The sequence below is a fragment of the Vombatus ursinus genome, unplaced genomic scaffold (assembly GCF_900497805.2).
Source record: "Vombatus ursinus unplaced genomic scaffold, bare-nosed wombat genome assembly UNPS02004577.1, whole genome shotgun sequence".
Classification (NCBI taxonomy): Eukaryota; Metazoa; Chordata; class Mammalia; order Diprotodontia; family Vombatidae; genus Vombatus; species Vombatus ursinus.
The window spans coordinates 2988806-3005901 of NW_020944355.1; the positions used below are offsets into that span (position 1 = coordinate 2988806).

General features: G+C 37.9%; 1 protein-coding gene across 1 annotated transcript in view; it reads right to left on the reverse strand.

Moving 5' to 3' along the window:
* Window positions 1–17096, reverse strand: part of DIAPH2 (diaphanous related formin 2) — a 770217-nt gene that overhangs the window by 629011 nt on the left and 124110 nt on the right. The window lies entirely within an intron of this gene.

Consider the following 17096-nt stretch of genomic DNA (forward strand, 5'->3'; position numbering starts at 1 on the left):
AAAGCTTGCTGTTGTTTTGCTGAGGTGTGTCCTACACGAATGCAGCCTACCTCGAACTCCACTCTCACTCCTGTAAGACAGACCTTTCCTGCCAACCTTTTAAGTTGTCTTGGATTGTAAAATTGTTTCATGCTGTCCTTCTGCGGGTTCTGCCATTCCAGAGTTCACTTTGAGATATTATTTAAAGTTGTTTGGAGGGGAATGTGGGAGAGTTCAGGCAAGTTCGTGCCTTTTCTCTGCCATCTTGGCTCTATCCCCATGCCCCAATTTGGGATTTTCTTGGCAAAAATACTGGAGTGGTTTGCCATTTCCTTCTCCAGTTCAATTTACAAATGCTGAAACTAAGGCAAACATTGTTAAGTGACTTGCCCAGGGTCACAAAGCCAGTAAGTGTCTGAGGCCAGATATGAATTCAGGTCTTCCTGACTCCAAGCCCAGTGCTCTCTCCGCTGCACCACCTAGCTGTAATTGGTGATATAAGATTGGAATTGACAGAACCTACAGATGGATATTTGTGTGTGTGTGTGTGTGTATGTGTGAACGCACATGTGTATAATCTTTATTCTTATAACATATACGCACATATGTTATAAGAATAAGAAAGATAATTAAACTGAAGGGAACTAACTGAGAGAAAAGAGAGTATGGTAATAAAAGAGTCTAGGACAAAAATAAGAATGCCCAGGAGAATGTGCTAGAGGATAACTAGAGTTAGAGACAAAATATGGATATTGGTCCACAAAACTAGACCAAGAGGGAACAATCAGAATTTAGGAGGAGAAACAATAAAGGAAACTACCAAGAAAGTCCAGAAAATACACAAAAATCCAGGGTGGGCTGTGGAAGGGGATCTGTACTGAGCATTCCAAGGTAAAGAGCTACTATAAGTTCTAGGATGAAAGAAGTAAGTTCAGAATTAAATAGCAGTAGTGTGACTCCAACTTCAGGAACAGAGTAGGGTCTCAGTTCTAACTTCTAGCTGATTTTGAAGTCTGCAGAAGAATAACCAGGGCAGAAATCCCAGACAAAAAAAGGGAGCTTATAGTTCTGTTATTAAAAAGCAGCAGGGCTTCCCAGTTGTCTCATAGTGGGTGTGTTAAGTAGTAGTGTACCATTACTCAACCCCAACCCTAGGTCAAAAACTTGCAAAGCACAGACCTGGGACAGGAGAGAAGCAATTAGACTTTAACTTGGCTTAGACCACTTTGGGAACTAAGAGAGGCCTGCATGTCCCCAGCTTGAGTTGTCTCTGAGATCCTAGAATAATACAATATTAAATACTACAAGAAAACCACAACAGGACCAGTCCAGATCTTCCTTCCAGAAGTACAAAGAGTCTGGCCCTAACACCAAGTCTAAAGTCAGTAAGTAGGTTGAAAGAATGAGCAAACAAGAAAAGAAACCAATGATCAAAAGCTACTGTGGTGACAAGGAGGCTCAAGACACAAACCGAGAAGAAGAGAACGATTCCAAAACATCTACAAAAAAAGTCTCAAAGAAAAATATAGCTTGTGCACAAATTTAGAATTCCTGGAAGAGATGAAGTAAGAGTTAAAAAGGATTTTATCAATAAAATAAGAGCCCTAGAGAGAAAAAAAAATGGAAGAGAAATAAGAGCTATGGAAGAAAGAATTATCAAGAGAATTAACAGCTTGGAACAAAAGGTAGAAAACCTTGCCTGAGCAATAAACTTCCTGAAAATTAAAATGGACCAAAGAGAAGTAAATGACTCCATAAGACAATAAGAAAAATTAAAATAAAGTCATAAGAATGAAAAAAGAAGAAAATAAGGTATCTCATGCAAAAACAATTGATCTGGAAAACACAGAGGAGAAAAAACATTTAAGAGTCACAGGAATATCTGAATGTCATGATCCCCCCAAAAGAGGCTAGACATTATATTTGAAAAAAAAATTAAGTAAACCGTGATTCCAAGAGGACTAATGGTCAAACATGCTAATAAACAGATAAGAGACTCAATGCAGAATAAGTCATATATTTATGTAGACATGGCCAATGCAAAAATTTGTTTTGCTTAACTATACATGTATGCATCAAGGGTTTTGTTTTTCTTTTACTCAGGAGGGAAGGGGAGGAAATGTTGTAAGAGGATGAATTTTTTTTGATTGAAACAAATAAAAGATAATTAAAAATTTAAAAGTGCTTTGAAGCTGAAATCACAACTTTAAAAAAAGAAAGCCATGGGAGCAGAAAACAATCAACCCATTTGACCAAATGTATTAATTATCAAATGGTGGTAATGCATGTAGAAAATTCTATAAAATCTTGTTCCAAATTCACATAAGTAATACTTGTATTTTATACGTAAATTTCAATTACAGAAAAGAATTTAAATGTTTGTCTTTGATTGTCAGGGCCCAAGTAGAAAATCCAAAGGGATTAAGCTAGAATCCCAGTCAAAACTTTGGAGACATTCACAAGGAGGTGCCAACAAGATAAATCAGAGTATAATCAGAGTACATAAACTGGTTCTGCAGGCAAAGGGGAGGGAGGAAAGGGGAGAGAAATAAAAACAAAGTTAGCTCAGGGCTTCTTAATAGAAAGCTGTAAAGCTAGTATGTAGCTTAGAGGTCAATAAATCAGTCTGGAAGTGATCCCAGAGAAGATTTAGATCCTGTTCCCCAGGTCTTTATTTGAATCTGCTCAGAGATGCCCTGCCATACCACCAGGTGGAAATGTGTACTCTATTGCTGAAAGACTTGGCTATGTCATGTAAACAAAACTCTTGAAAGCTGTTCATGACTTAGGGCTTCGAATGAAAGGAGCCCACTCACACCTTGGTTTCCAGGGGGCTCCTGGCAAAGTATATCATGGTGAGTATTCAAGGTTTATCAAAGCATTGCATACGAGAATAAATTCATGAGAAAAAAGTCTTCAATGGAGCAAAAATAAAGAACCTAAAAATAGAACCCAATGAACATAAAAGCTTGATGTTTCAATAAAAATATACAAAAGTTCCAAACAATGTAATGATCAATCTTGACTGCAGAGGACTGATAATGAAGCATACGTCCCTTCTCGTGGTTGACAGATGAGGGATTACCGAAGTGGGATGATGTATATATCCTCAGACATGCTCAATTAGTCAGTTTGTTTGGATTAATGGCATATCTTTATTTTAAGAGGAGAAGCTTACTTGGGAGGAGCACAGGGAAAGAACAATGATGTGAAAATATTTTTACATTCCTTCTTTTTAAAACTGACCTATTAGATTTGAATATGGTTATCTGAAAAGCAACAAGCAACACAGAGATAAATTGTGGAAAGAACATCAGAACTGGAATCAAAGACCCTGGCTCTTCTAGTAACTACCTGGAATAATCAATAACTTCAACCACTTTAGTTGGAGAACCAAGTGGTCAAAGTAGATGATTTCCATTGGATTCTGTCTGACTGCATGGTGGATCTCTCAAACGCTAGACTTTCTGTCATGTGTTATTCAGACACTTTAAACGTGTAACAGAAATACATTCTTCCTCACTCTACATCTGCATCTACCCTCGTGACTTCCCTGACCCTCCATCCTTATACTCACATTCCTCTCCCAGCTACATTCGGGATCTTCTCTACCAGGCCTCAGAAACCTCTTGACACTGGAAGCTACTCCAGCCCTGGAATTCACACACTGGAACAACCCTCAGTCCCTGTGGCCCCTCCCTCTGATTGGACGGCACCTTCCCAGAACTTCCATTTAAGGAAAGTGACCAGGCCAGCCACATCAGATTTCTCTCCAATTTACACTTGGACCTTTTCTACCATGCCTGCTGGCCTCTGCATTTGCTCCCTTTCAGCTTCTGTTTATATATTGTCTTTCCCCACTGAAATGTAAGCTCCTTGAGGGCAGGGACTATCTTTCTGTCTACTAATATTTATATTCCTAGTCTTTGACACACAATAAACTTTCAATAAAAGATTGTTGATTACAGACTAACTACCCTGGATTGCTGAGTTATGACATAATTATCTAACATCCTTTGATCAGATGCTCATTTGATCCAGCTAGACCGCTAAGCAATGACCATCCACGTGATTTCCACTGTACTCACGGTATATAGAATGTAACTTTGGTTAAATAGAATTACTAGATAACATATTATTAATAAAGTAATATTAACATGGATGAAAAAGCAAGATATTGCATTGTAAGAAAAAATAAATGTGCTTCTTGAGTAAAAAGAAAATGATGGATATCTGTGAATGGACAAAGTCAGAGAAATAAAACAAAAGTATGGACTACTGTTATTGTCAGACCTCTCAAACTTGCCCTAGGAATTGCAACCTATTCACTTGGTGATACTGATTTTGAGACTTCTTTTCCCTTTGAAGATGATGTAGCCAAGAGCATATTTAGCTCCTGCCTGAAAACATTTTGTATAACTTTAAAATTATAGAAATATTAATTCCCTTTATTATTTTTTGTTGTTGTTCAGTTGTTTCATTCGTGTCTGACTCTTTGTGACCCCACCTGGGGTTTTCTTGGCAGATATATATTGGAGTGGTTTGCCATTTCCTTCTCCAGCTCCTTTGACAGATAAGGAAACTGAAGCAAACAGAGTAAAATGACCTGCCCAGAGTTACACAGCTAATAAGTGTCTGAGGCCAGATTTGAACTCAGATTGTCCTGACTCCAGGCCTGGCACTCTATCCACTGAGCCACCTAGTTGCCCATATTATTATACTGATTAGTTATCAGTTCCAGAACTCCCTTCAAATCAGGGACTTGAAGACTTGTTTAGAGCAATTGAGGAGCTACTTAATGTTTTTCAAAGAAAGTTTTTAGCCTTTTTAAAAAAAATTTAGCTTGGTTTACTAGGCCCAAACTAAAGAGGAAAAAAAAAAAACTCATACCAATATGTTACTTGGGAGGTGGGGAACAAAAAGAAAAAAAGTTTATCCAAGTTTTCAAAGTGTCAAGTACATCACCACTGGTTACTCAAGTGCTGAAATCAGGATTTTAAAAGGTATCAATAAACATCTAAATATTAAAAAATGCATTTTTGATTTTCCAAAGGAAAAGGAATTGTCAACTAAACTACTAAGGGCATGATACTGGGTGAGGCTATGAAACTCCCTGGAAAGCAGCCCAGATGTGTAGCCAAGACACCTGGATTTTTTATACTTTTTTAATTGTAGTAGAAAAAAAGATGAAAAAAATCCGTCCAGGTAGGTGTGAGTGTGGTATTATAGGGACTGGATTCTTCTGAATCTCCTTTTCTATCCTTACAAGTACCTTTTATGTATCTTTACACTGGCTGTTATTCTTTCATCGCACTTTAAAGGGTTTACTTGCCACAGTTCTGTCCTCTTCCCTCTTACCTGTTCTTCCCTTCTAGGGTACCCTGACAATCTCATTCATTCACTCCAATGGCTTCAAGTATGACTCATCAATCTTTTTTTTTCCAAGAGCTAATCTCTCCTAAGTTTCCAAAACACAACTCCAACTGCCACTCTCCCAATTGTGACTTCAAAAGAAGGGCATCTGGTTGTCCCTAAGTATTTGGCTGTAATGTAAAGTATATAAGGGTGAGTGGTATGAGAAAAGGCTCCAAAAGTAGGTCAGAATTATATTATGAAGAGCCCTAAATGCCAGGATCAGGAGTTTATGTTTATGCACTAGGCAACAGGGAACCACTGAATCGTTTTAATTAGCAGAGTTATATGATCAAATTAGTACTTAGAGATCAGAAGGGTAACTCCACTAATACCTTTCAACCTTCCCAGGACAAAATATCCCTCCCTGGTCACCATTCCCCTGCATATGCTGTCTTCCTTCCGGGCAGGAATGCTTTCTTTTTTTTTTTTTTTTAATATTTGTATCCCCAGTACTTAGAACTCTGCCTAACACAGAGTAAGCATTTAACAAATGCTTTTTAATTTATTCATTCAAAGATTTTCATTAAGGCTTTTCCCCTTCAACAAATCCTAAATAAGGCCATCCTCGCAACACATAAGGAGAAATGATTCCAAAAGTCATTTTCAATAAAAGGAAAAAAAAGAGCAAAAATGGCATATATGCTCAATGTTGATAACTATGATATTGAAGAGTAGAAAAGAACAACTATTCTGGGTTATTTTTGTTTTTGAAAAGAGAGAATGAACTACACATCTAGGAAGTAGATTAAATGAAAATGCCAAAGGGCAAAAATGAGATCGAACAGAATACATTCGTATTCTCTGAAAGTGCAAACTTTGGTAGACATTTTCTTTTTCCTCAGATCAGACTGTCATTTCATTTTAGGAAACTGGGATTGTCCTAAAAGTAAGCTTCTCTATTCCTTTATGATAAAAAGGAAAATCTTTTACATAAATTCTCAAGGATTTTATTCTATCTCACTTAACCAATTACCTTGAGGTAAACCAATAAATGAACTATAAGTAAAGGAAAGCAAACAGCAATTTTTATCAATGTGTTGTCAGAAAAAGGTTGGTTACTAATGGATTTTCAAGGTTAACAATAGTTGGACTATGGCCTGCTGAAATAACAATTATATTTCCTTTTCGATGTAAACAAATCTCCTGGTAAAGAAAAAAAAAAAAAACGAGGCAAACAAACCTTTCCATTCATTTCCGCATTACGCTACCTGATAAACCTGGTAAACCTCCTTATTCCCCCTCCTACCACAAACCAGACTGGACCCCTGTGACTCTCAGATCTAACAGGGTAAGCCTTCCTACTTTGTCTAATACATACCACAACATTTGATATTTTGACAAAATTATATCAAATAAAATATTTATCACTATTTGCCTGATGGAGGAATTCTGGGAAGAAAAGCATTTTCAAAAATTTTAATAAGTATTACAACAGCCTCCTTCATGATATCTTGGACCAAAGCAGAAAAAATACACATTAAAAGATTTCAAAGGTTGAGTAAGTTTGAAAATAAGATAACCATCTAAGAAAGTCAATCTAAGGGTACACATAGTAAAAGTTTCCTAGAATGTCTTTTAAGGCATCAGCTTTGAAAACCTTACTCAGGATTTCATATACACAAAAATTCTAGAATCATACACAAGACCTAAAAAAGCTCATCACAAGAAGTAACTACAAACAGTAGTGCCACAGTCAAACCAATGAGCATTTATTAAGTGCCTATAATATGCCAAACATCGTGGAAGTGTTTGAAAATATAAAGAAAATCCAAAAATAAAAGCAAAAACAAAAAATATTTCTACTCTTAAAGACCTCAAGCTCTAATGGGAAATTCAATACGCAACCAGCTATGTGCAAAATATATATGTACGTGTGTATAGTGGAGGTAATTATCAGAGAGAAGGTATTAAGATTAAGGAGGGTCAGAGAAGCTAGGAGGCAGAGATGAGGAGAAAAAGGACAGCCAAGACAAGTGCCTGGAGTCAGGAGATGGTATGTCTTGTGAAAGGAACAGCAAGGAGGCCAGTGTCACTGGATTGCAGACTGGAACATTTTAATGTTGATATTCTCAATGTAGCTTGCTTTAACTTTTTACATTAATAAATTATACAGTGGAATTCTGTGCACGTACTTTTAAAATACAAAGTTTACCAGAGACATGTTAAATTTTATAGTACAAGACTGCCGAGACCCCGCATACCTAATATGCTGGCAGAAGCCTAAAATTCACACCAGACTGCACAAAGATCAAGAAATTACAGCAAATGATCTCTTTTGTCCTTGAATTGCACCAAAAAAATCAATCATGACCCCATGGGAACAGAAAAGGGAGTCAGCCCAAAAAGCTAGTGCCAGGCCAAGCAAACAAGTGGGCAGCCTCCCAGCACAACTGGAGATAGGCCAAAGACACATGGAGCCTGCAGGCCTCAGTTTTCAGAAGTAGCAATCTCGGAGGGCTACTGGGAGAAAGAATCAGAAGGATCAGAAAGTCCCAAGCTGAGCAGAAACCCTCAGGGCTGTCTGAAACCCATAGTGGGAACCTTGGAAGCCCCAGGGAGAAGCAGCAATCAATGGCATGCAGTAGATTTCAGGACTAAGGAACTGGGCTAAGAGTTCCCTAGCACTGTGTCCTAAGATAGCATAGAGAACCCGGAAGATCCAGTGCTCAGAGCTTCAACAACCCCGAGGGGCCTACCCCAAGGAGGCAGAGATCAGTATAGGAAACTCACTCCACTTCTCATTGTCTACCAGTAGCAAAAAGGGAAATCTATCTCTATCCAACAACTGAGAAAGATCAAGTCAGACCAGAAACTGACTGGTGACCTGAGAAGACATCAATCAGGGCCAATAATCTCGCCCAAAAGCACTGCAGGAAGCAGAGCCTAGTCCTGATACAAATCCCAAATTTAGGAACGAAAGCTGGCGATTTAAGTAAGCCTAAGATGACAATGATTAGTTTTTTAAAAAATTACTGTAGATCTGGACATCCCCTCAAAAGAGAGAATAACTCCATAACAACAGTAAGCAGAACCTCAAAGTGGGGGAGCAGCATTTTTCACAAGCACTACTTAAATAGCTAGAAGAAATAAAGCAAGGATTTTAAAAATTAAATAAAAACACTAGAAGAAAAAAGTAGGAGAATAAACAGTTGAGAAAAAAAAGAGATAAACTTTACTCAAGTAAGGAACTCCATGAAAGCTAGACTAGACCAAAAAAAATCAATGACTCCATAGGAAATGAAGAAATGTTAAAACAAAATCAAAAGACTGAAAAATAAAAGGAAAAGTAAGATCTGAGATCAAAAGCAAGTAACTTGGAAACCAGGTCAAGGAGAGATCATTAGATCATTTAAGAATCACTGGACTCCTCCTCAAAAGACCAGGCTACTCTATTTCAAGGGATCAGAAATGAAAACAGCCCAGATCTACTGGAAGCAGTGGGTAAACAGGAACAGAAAGAATCCACTGAACAAAACCCGAAAGAGAAACCTCCCAGGAATGTCATAAATGAAAAATCCTGAGCTTTTACATCAAAGAAAAAATACTGCAAGCATTCAGAAAGAAGTAGGTCAAGTACTAAGGAATCAGGATCAAGACCACATAAGATTCGGCAGCTTCTGTTATAAATGGGAGATGTTAGAAGATAATATTTCAAAATAACCCAAAAGATAAAGGTTGGTAACCAAGAATAACACATTCTGCAAAGCTGAGTAGATTTCTACAGGGGTGAGATCTTTCATGGAATGGAGGCCTTTCAAGCATTTCTGATGAAAAGAGGAGAGCTGAGTAGGAACTGTGAAAAGCAAACACGAGAGTCAAGAGAAATCGGCAAGGTTAAGTTGACTTGAGCAAGTGGGAGGGGCTTTATGCTAATGAATTATTAATAGTTTAGGGGATGGGGTGAAAAATTATTCCATGAGAATTCTATGTCTCCAAAAGGTACTGAGGAAGTTAAAGAAGGAGAACAGAAGACCTAGGGGAAGATTCCAATCAGGGGGAATCCACTATCCCCCCTCTGAGCTCATTCCAATTTTAGACAGATCCAGTCGCTCAGAACTTTGTCTGGTTGGACTACCCAGCTATAAGACTCTCAAGACTAAGCTTCTGATTGTTCTGTGGTCATTCTTTCCATTTGTAGTATTGTGGTTGCTTTGAATATTATCAATTTACAAAGAGCAAGTATGGCTCCAAAGGACAGAGGTGAAAAGACACCTTGCCACCACACACTTTTGTAAAGGTGGGAGGTTCACAAATGTGCTATATTCCACATGTTTTCAACTTTTTTTATGTACTTAGATTTATTGTTGGTTTTTTTCTCCATTTTTTTTTCTTCTTAAAAATATTATTGATTGTAGGGGATGGCTCTTTGGGAGGTGGGAGGGCAATGCTTGGGGAAATTTTGATGATTAAAAAAGCAAAAGATATAAATAACAATGTATTTTTTAATTAAGCGTTGGCATACAGAGAATTCTCAATCCGAGTACTCTGCTAGCTTGTCTCTGTTTATTTTCCTTCACATAGAGTTCATCTCTCTACCATCATCTCAAAGAGTGTCTTGAAATCTCCCCAACCCACCTCTTCAATCCAGAGAAAAATCTACATGGTATATTTAGACATTGTAATGCAGATGTCTATAATTCTGCCCATTGAGAGGATCTAAATTTTTGAAAAAAAAAATCTTAAAATAGATTTATTAAAATGCATACAGAAGGCCTATCCATTAGAGTATCAAAGTCAACTGCTGGATTAACTTTGGAAGTATTAACTATAACACACCCCTTGTTAGCATTTCCCTACAGGCATATCCGCACAGAAAGAGGGAGCTTTTAAATGAACTGAGGTTCATGTTAGTAAGTCTTATGATGACATAAAGATCAAATTTATCAGGAATTTAATGCTATGCAAATTATCACTTTTTAGCTAAGGTTCTTAAATACTTGTTACTTAAAATCAACTTGTCTGATGCAGTCTTTTTTCTTGTTGATCCCAAAGTGTGCAGTACTTTCAATGATCCAAAATGGCTCCCTGACATTAAAACTTTTCTTTTGAACCCCAATGCTCTATGGCTGGGAATCAACTTCCAATGAAACAGCAACAATAATAACCAGCATTTAAATAGCACCTAGTATGTGCCAGGCACTGTGCTAAGCATTTTATCTCATTTGATCCTCACAAAACCCTGGGAAGTAGGTGCTGTTATTATCCCCATTTTAGAGATGAGGAAATTGAGGCAAACTGAGGTTGAGTGACTTGCCCAAGGTCATACCTCTAGGGTCTGAGAATGGATTTAAACTCTCAGGTTTCTTCCTGATTCCAGGCCCTGAACTCTATCTACTGAGCCGCCTAGCTGCCTCTCTCGTGAGTGTCTCAAAAAGCAACTACTGAAGCATATTAACAATGATGACTTCCATGTGTGATGTGACGTTAAAGTGAAAGCAAGAGCCACGGACCACACTGGTACCCCTAGATGTTGACAGATTTGGCACTTGTTTCCAGGATGCTTAATAAAATTCTCTATGCTGACCCGAGGGAAGGAGAGGAACAAGAATTGGACAAAACAAGAAGGTATGGGAGAATTTGCTATTTCTGAACCAATGGAAAAAGCCTCTCCATATATGGAATCACACATGCACAGAATCATAATATGACTGTCTGTATGTCCAGAGCTCTGCATGACCAGCCCAATTGTAGTTGGAATGCTGCTGCAGTATATGCTACAAGAAACATAATTTATTTGCTATTAAATGGGGAAAGCTCCAGAAAAGACATTTTGATTATTTTAATCAAAGTCTCTTTTAGACTGCATTGGAAATCTGGTTCTCCCGGTGCTAACTAGCACTCTTTTGATTTTGATCTTAGAGAAATAAAAATCTATATATGTGGCTGCATTTTTGCCTACGCTGAGACATCTTCATTTTAAAAATACTTACTCCCTAGAGGGGACAGACAGGTGGTGCAGTGGATAGAGTGCCAGGCCTCGAGTCAGGAAGATGAGTCTTCCAGAGTTTAAATCTGGCTTCAGACCCTTACTAGATGTGTGACCCTAAGGAAGTCACCTAACCCTGTTTGCCTCAGTTTCCTCATCCATAAAATGAGCTGGAGAAGGAAATGACAAAGCACTCCAGTATCTTTGCCAAGAAAACCCCAAATGCCCAACACGACTAAAAAACGACTGAATGACAGAAGCTGCAGAGAGGAGTAAGAGACTACTTCATCCGATCAAATGGAGATAACCGGACCCTGAACCATCCCCACCATGAAAGCAGTAACTTTATAATCAAAGCTTGCAAAAGTTACCAGTTACTCCTTTTAATGCCATTAAAGTATAGAATAAATCAATCAATGAAGAAGCATTTATCAAGTCTCTGCTTTGTGCGGGGCTCTGTGCTTGGTGCTGGAGTCTCTGCCCCAGAGCGGCTTCTTCCCAGGCGCCCGTGAAAGAAGACGAGGAGGGAGCCATCAGAAGCGGGGGGCAGGACGCGCTGGGGGATTCTGAAAAGGGAGCACATTCCATATACACGGAAATGGAAAATGGCGCGTTACATGTGAGGAAGAGAAACCTGAACTCGTGTTCCAGCAGGATAACACCAGGAACAACAGGTGGAAAGGGCCCTCACTGACTCTGTCAACTTGAGCAAGTCACCCCACTTCCATCTGCCTGGGAAATAGTGGCTTCCCTCTCACTGGATGTCCTATTTCTTTTCAATTTATTTATTTATTTTTAGTTTTCAACATTCAGTTTTATGAGATTTTGAGTTCTAAACTTCCCCCCCCTCCCCAACATGGCATGCAATCTCATACAGGCTATATATGTATGATCATATTAAACATATTTCCACATTAGTCATGTTGTGAAAGAAGAATCGGAACAAAAGGGAAAAACCATGAGAAAGAAATAACAAAAGAAAAGGAGAGAGAGAGAGAGAGAACAAGAGAGAGAGAGAGAGAGAATTAGTATGCTTTGATCTGCATTCAGACTCCATAGTTCCTTCTCTGGATTTCACTGGATATCTCAAAGCAAAGCTGCATCATCACTATTCAGGGATGTTATGGAAAGTATTCCTGTTCAGGAATGGGCACATGACCTCTGAACCCTCCAATACCTAAATATTCATGATAAGCTTAAAAATCAAACACTTAAATGTCACATTTAAGAATATCACATGGTAAGAAATAGATGTGAGAAAATGTACACTGATAATTCTAGTCTTATAAAAAAATAAGGTTGGATTATCGGCTATCACCAGTTTTAACAGTTTTTTTAAGAATTCTCATAGATTCTTTCCAGAATCTCAGAGTCATTTAATTCAACCCCCTAACTTTACAGATGAAAAAATTGAGGCCCAGGGAGGTTGAGACTTGTCCCAGGTCACATGGGTAGTATGTGTAGGATTTGAATGCAGGTCCTCTGACTTCAAAACCAGTGTTTTTGTTCACCACCCTCTCCCCCTACCCATAAGCACCTTGAGCATGAAGGCTGTTGCATTTGACTTTGTATCCCCAGTATCAAACATAGTGGCTAATACTTTGTACGTGTTAATAAATGTTAGGACACAGAAGGTACTTAATGAAATTTCTTCATTAATGCCTCACTGTGATGAGGAAGTTACCTCGGGTTTTTGAAGACTACATATATAGAGGGCAATCTCTAGAGGCCTAATCTAATCCAATCCAGCAAGCATTCAAGGGTGTGCTAAACTAGTGATAAAGCAAGAACCATTTTCCCTTTGCCAATCTCCAATCTGACATAGTTAAGGCTCAGAAAAATCTACTATCTGACCCTAAATGGTTTTGCTATTATTTGGCTAAGTCACCATAAGAGAGAGAGAGAGAGAGAGAGTGTGTGTGTGTGTGTGTGTGTGTGTGTGTGTGTGTGTACCTGTGGGGGGGGTGAATGTGTGTACATGTATATGCATGTGCACATATACATACACATGTATGTCTAACACATGCATAATACATGCATACGTACCTATTCTATCCTTATAGTTTCACTCTTATAGAGGGAGCTAAGCAGACCTGGAGTCAAGAAGACCGGAGTTCAAATTTGGCCTTAAACACCTACTAGCAAGTTACTTAACTTCTGTCTACCTCAACTTCTTCATCTACAAAATGGAGAAAATAATTGCATCTACCTGCCAGGGTTGCTGTGAGGATAAAATGAGACAGTACTTATTTATAAAGCACTTTTCAAAACTGAAAGTGCTATGTAAATGCTGGCTACTAGCTGCTATTGAAGGACCTTCCTTCATTAAAACCCACTTCCAGAGCGACCCAGACTACTTTATTTATATATAATACTACCTGAGCAGGAAGAATATGAAGGACAAATGTGAGTATTGGGAGAAAAAGCCATTTGACCAAATATGTGTATATTTTTACCTAGGTTCCTCCCCTATAATGCTCTTGCTCCTGAAGTATAGTGTTCCTCCAAATAAAGGGAAAAAAGGATTAAGAGGTAGTAGGCCAGATAGGGGAGAATGTGGGAAATAGAGTCAAAAAGATCTGGTGTCTAATACTAATTCTAACACTTGCCTGTCCATGTGCAAGTCACTAAACCTCTCTGAGCCTCAGTTCCCTCATCTGTAAAATGGGGAAAACAATACCTGTAATACCTACTTCACAGAGCTTTGAGGCTCAAACAAGATGATCAATGTAAAACATTTCATGAGCCTCAAGTGGTACATTCCTGCGAGTTACCATTATTACCACCTCTGACCTGTCGAGAGACTGGCATATGTCACCAGAGGAGTAGCTTAAGTGTAGAAAGACTCATCACCAGAAGATAATCAGGTGATCGCTTTGTTTTTCAAAGCCACAGTCCTATGGTCTGGAGATGAAATCTGCATCAATGAAGGGAAGACTTACACTGATACCATCACAGTTTTATTCAAATACTGAAGGAGGTGGCCTTTCAAAAACGAAAAATACAGAGAAGGATCATAGGACACATGAACCTGGAAAGGAACATGGAGGCCATCTAGTCCAAGGGTGGGGAACCTGCAGCCTCGAGACCAAATGTGGCCCTCCAGGTCCTCAAGTGCGGCACTCTGACTGAATCCAAACTTCACACAATAAATCCCCTTAATAAAAGGATTTGTTCTGTGAAACTTAGACTCAGTCAAAAGGCCACAGTTGAGGACCTAGAGGGCCATATGTGGCCTAGAGGTCGCAGGTTCCCCACCCCTGATCTAGTCCAAGCTCCTCATTCTACTGGGTTCCTGAGGGGTTAATCAATAGTAGTAGAAAAAGAGATTCAGGGAAAGCTACAGCAGGGGTTAATTACTTAGGATTAAGATCTCAGGGAATCCATGAACATTTCCATAGGAAATTATTTTCAATAACCTTTGGTTACAGTTATAATCCTATGTATTTTATTTTATGCTTTTAAAAACATTCTGAGATGTTCATAGGCTTCTGGAAAGGGTCCATGATATATAAAGGGTTAAGAACTCTGGGCTTAAAATGACCCTCTGATTTTTTTCATAGGAATATTTTTCATTAAATAACTGACATAAGTAAAGAACTGTGCAGAGAGAAATATGACTTCTGATTTTTCTCCTCTCTGGCTAAACAAAACTCAGTTTCCATTATCTTAATTATCACAGGAACATATCTAAGGATAAAAGTATGTATCAAAACATTAAATTAACTCGTCAGATTTTAACAACATATAATGCATCCTTAAAAGATGTGACAGCTATTTATGTTAAAAACCCTTTTATAATAATTAGCATGTGAAGAACTAAATAAATGGCAGGGTATCTCTTACTCATGGTTAAGTCAAACAAATCTAGCAAAGACTGTAATACTTACAATCTAAATTAAAAGATTTAATAAACTACCAATAGGACCTCCCTGAGAATTAGCTAAAGTAATAAGAAAATTTGTAGAGATAAACTCACAAAAATATAAAGAACTGTGATCAAGAGAATCAGCAAAGGGGAATTGGCACGATCAAATCTCAAAATGTAGCATAAAAGCAATAATTTTTAAAAGCCGTCTGCTACTACAGTATAAAAAGTATAAAGAAATCCACCCAGTAGGACAGAGAAACCAGAAAAAGAAGCCAATAAATAGAAAATATTAGAGTTTAACAAACCCACACTTACAAAGCACTATAAGAAAGAATCATTACTCAATAAAAATTGCTAGGAAAAAAAACTAGATAGCTGCATGGCCAAAACAAATGGCTTGAGGTCAACACAACGTGAAACACATAAATTAGATTAGCAATGCAGATATTTTAAAATCTCAAAAACCTGGAAGCAAATTGGATAACATACATGTTGCACCTGTGGAGTAGAGAAAAATTTTCAGGCAAATATGAGATGGTATTCTAGACAAAAATCAACGGATTTGTTTATATGCAGCCAAGATTTTGTGGAACACAAAGTTCTATCTCCAAAAATAAAAAAAGAAACAGAATGGAACAAAATATTGGTAGTGGATACATAACAAAACAGTGGGCCAAGCAAAATCTAGAAGGAACTGATAGAGATCTATACCAGTGTGGTAAAGTCACCGCATTTTCCTCATCTGCATTTGTCTCCTCCCCAATAAATGATGGTCAAAGGATATCAACAATTAACAAGGAGGAAATATGACTGGCTAACAAGCACAGGAGGAGACATTTAAAATCCCCCAAAATCAGAGAAATACACATCAAAACTTTATAACATCACTTCACTGACAAAAAGAGCAAAAACAGGGAAAATCTAATGTTGGCAGAGCAGTGGAAGAACAGGGACTCAGATACACTGTTGCTGGAATTATAGGCTAGTGCAGACAGCCTCGATAACAATACAGCAAAGTGCAATGCCACAAAATTAAACATATATTTCAATCCAGCAATCCAACTGCTGGGACTCCATGTCAAACCAATCATAAAAAGGGGAGAAATGACCTATAGGTACAAACATTAATAGATACTGTATGAGTAAGAAAACGACCCATGTGTCTAATAACAGGAGAAATTATGCAATGTCCTGTAATTTATTATTGTACCATTAAATGTGATAAATATGAAGAAGATAAAGAAGTAGCACAGGACTGATTACTAGGACCTGTCCGCATGAGCCCTGTACCTCAAGTTTCCACATCTGCAAAATGTGGAGGTTTGACAAATGACCTCGCAGGTCACTTTCAGCTCTTGATCTATGATCTATCTTCTGAGCCCTGAGGAGAGACAGAGTGCAGTCAGAAAGACCAACACTGTGTGTGCACTGACTAAAACCACAGAAAAGAAAAAAGGAAAAGAAGAAAAACAAAGACAAGAAAAACGGGCTCTGTGGTGGCAAGCAGTCTCTCGGCTTGTTTGTTGCTGTGAGCTCATATTTTGGGAGACGGCTGACTAAAGGCTGAGGGTCTTGGGGAAGATTCAAACCTTTTTTCTGTATGTTTAATTGTTTTTGGTGATGGCTGTTAATATGTTAATGGGAAAAAAAGATGTTAATAGAAAAGAAATTAATAATCATCACTGAAATGAAAGAAAAAACTTTTAACTATATATGCTATTAATCCAAAATAATGCTAAATTATTTTGGAAATTATTCCAGAAATTAAAGTATTCATTTTTTAAATTGCCAACAATAAACAAAATCCTCACAGAATTTTAAAATTTTAACTGAATTTGCACATTTATATATGTTACTTTAAAAAAAAAGGAAAGGATAATTTCATTTGCTTGATTCTTACATCAA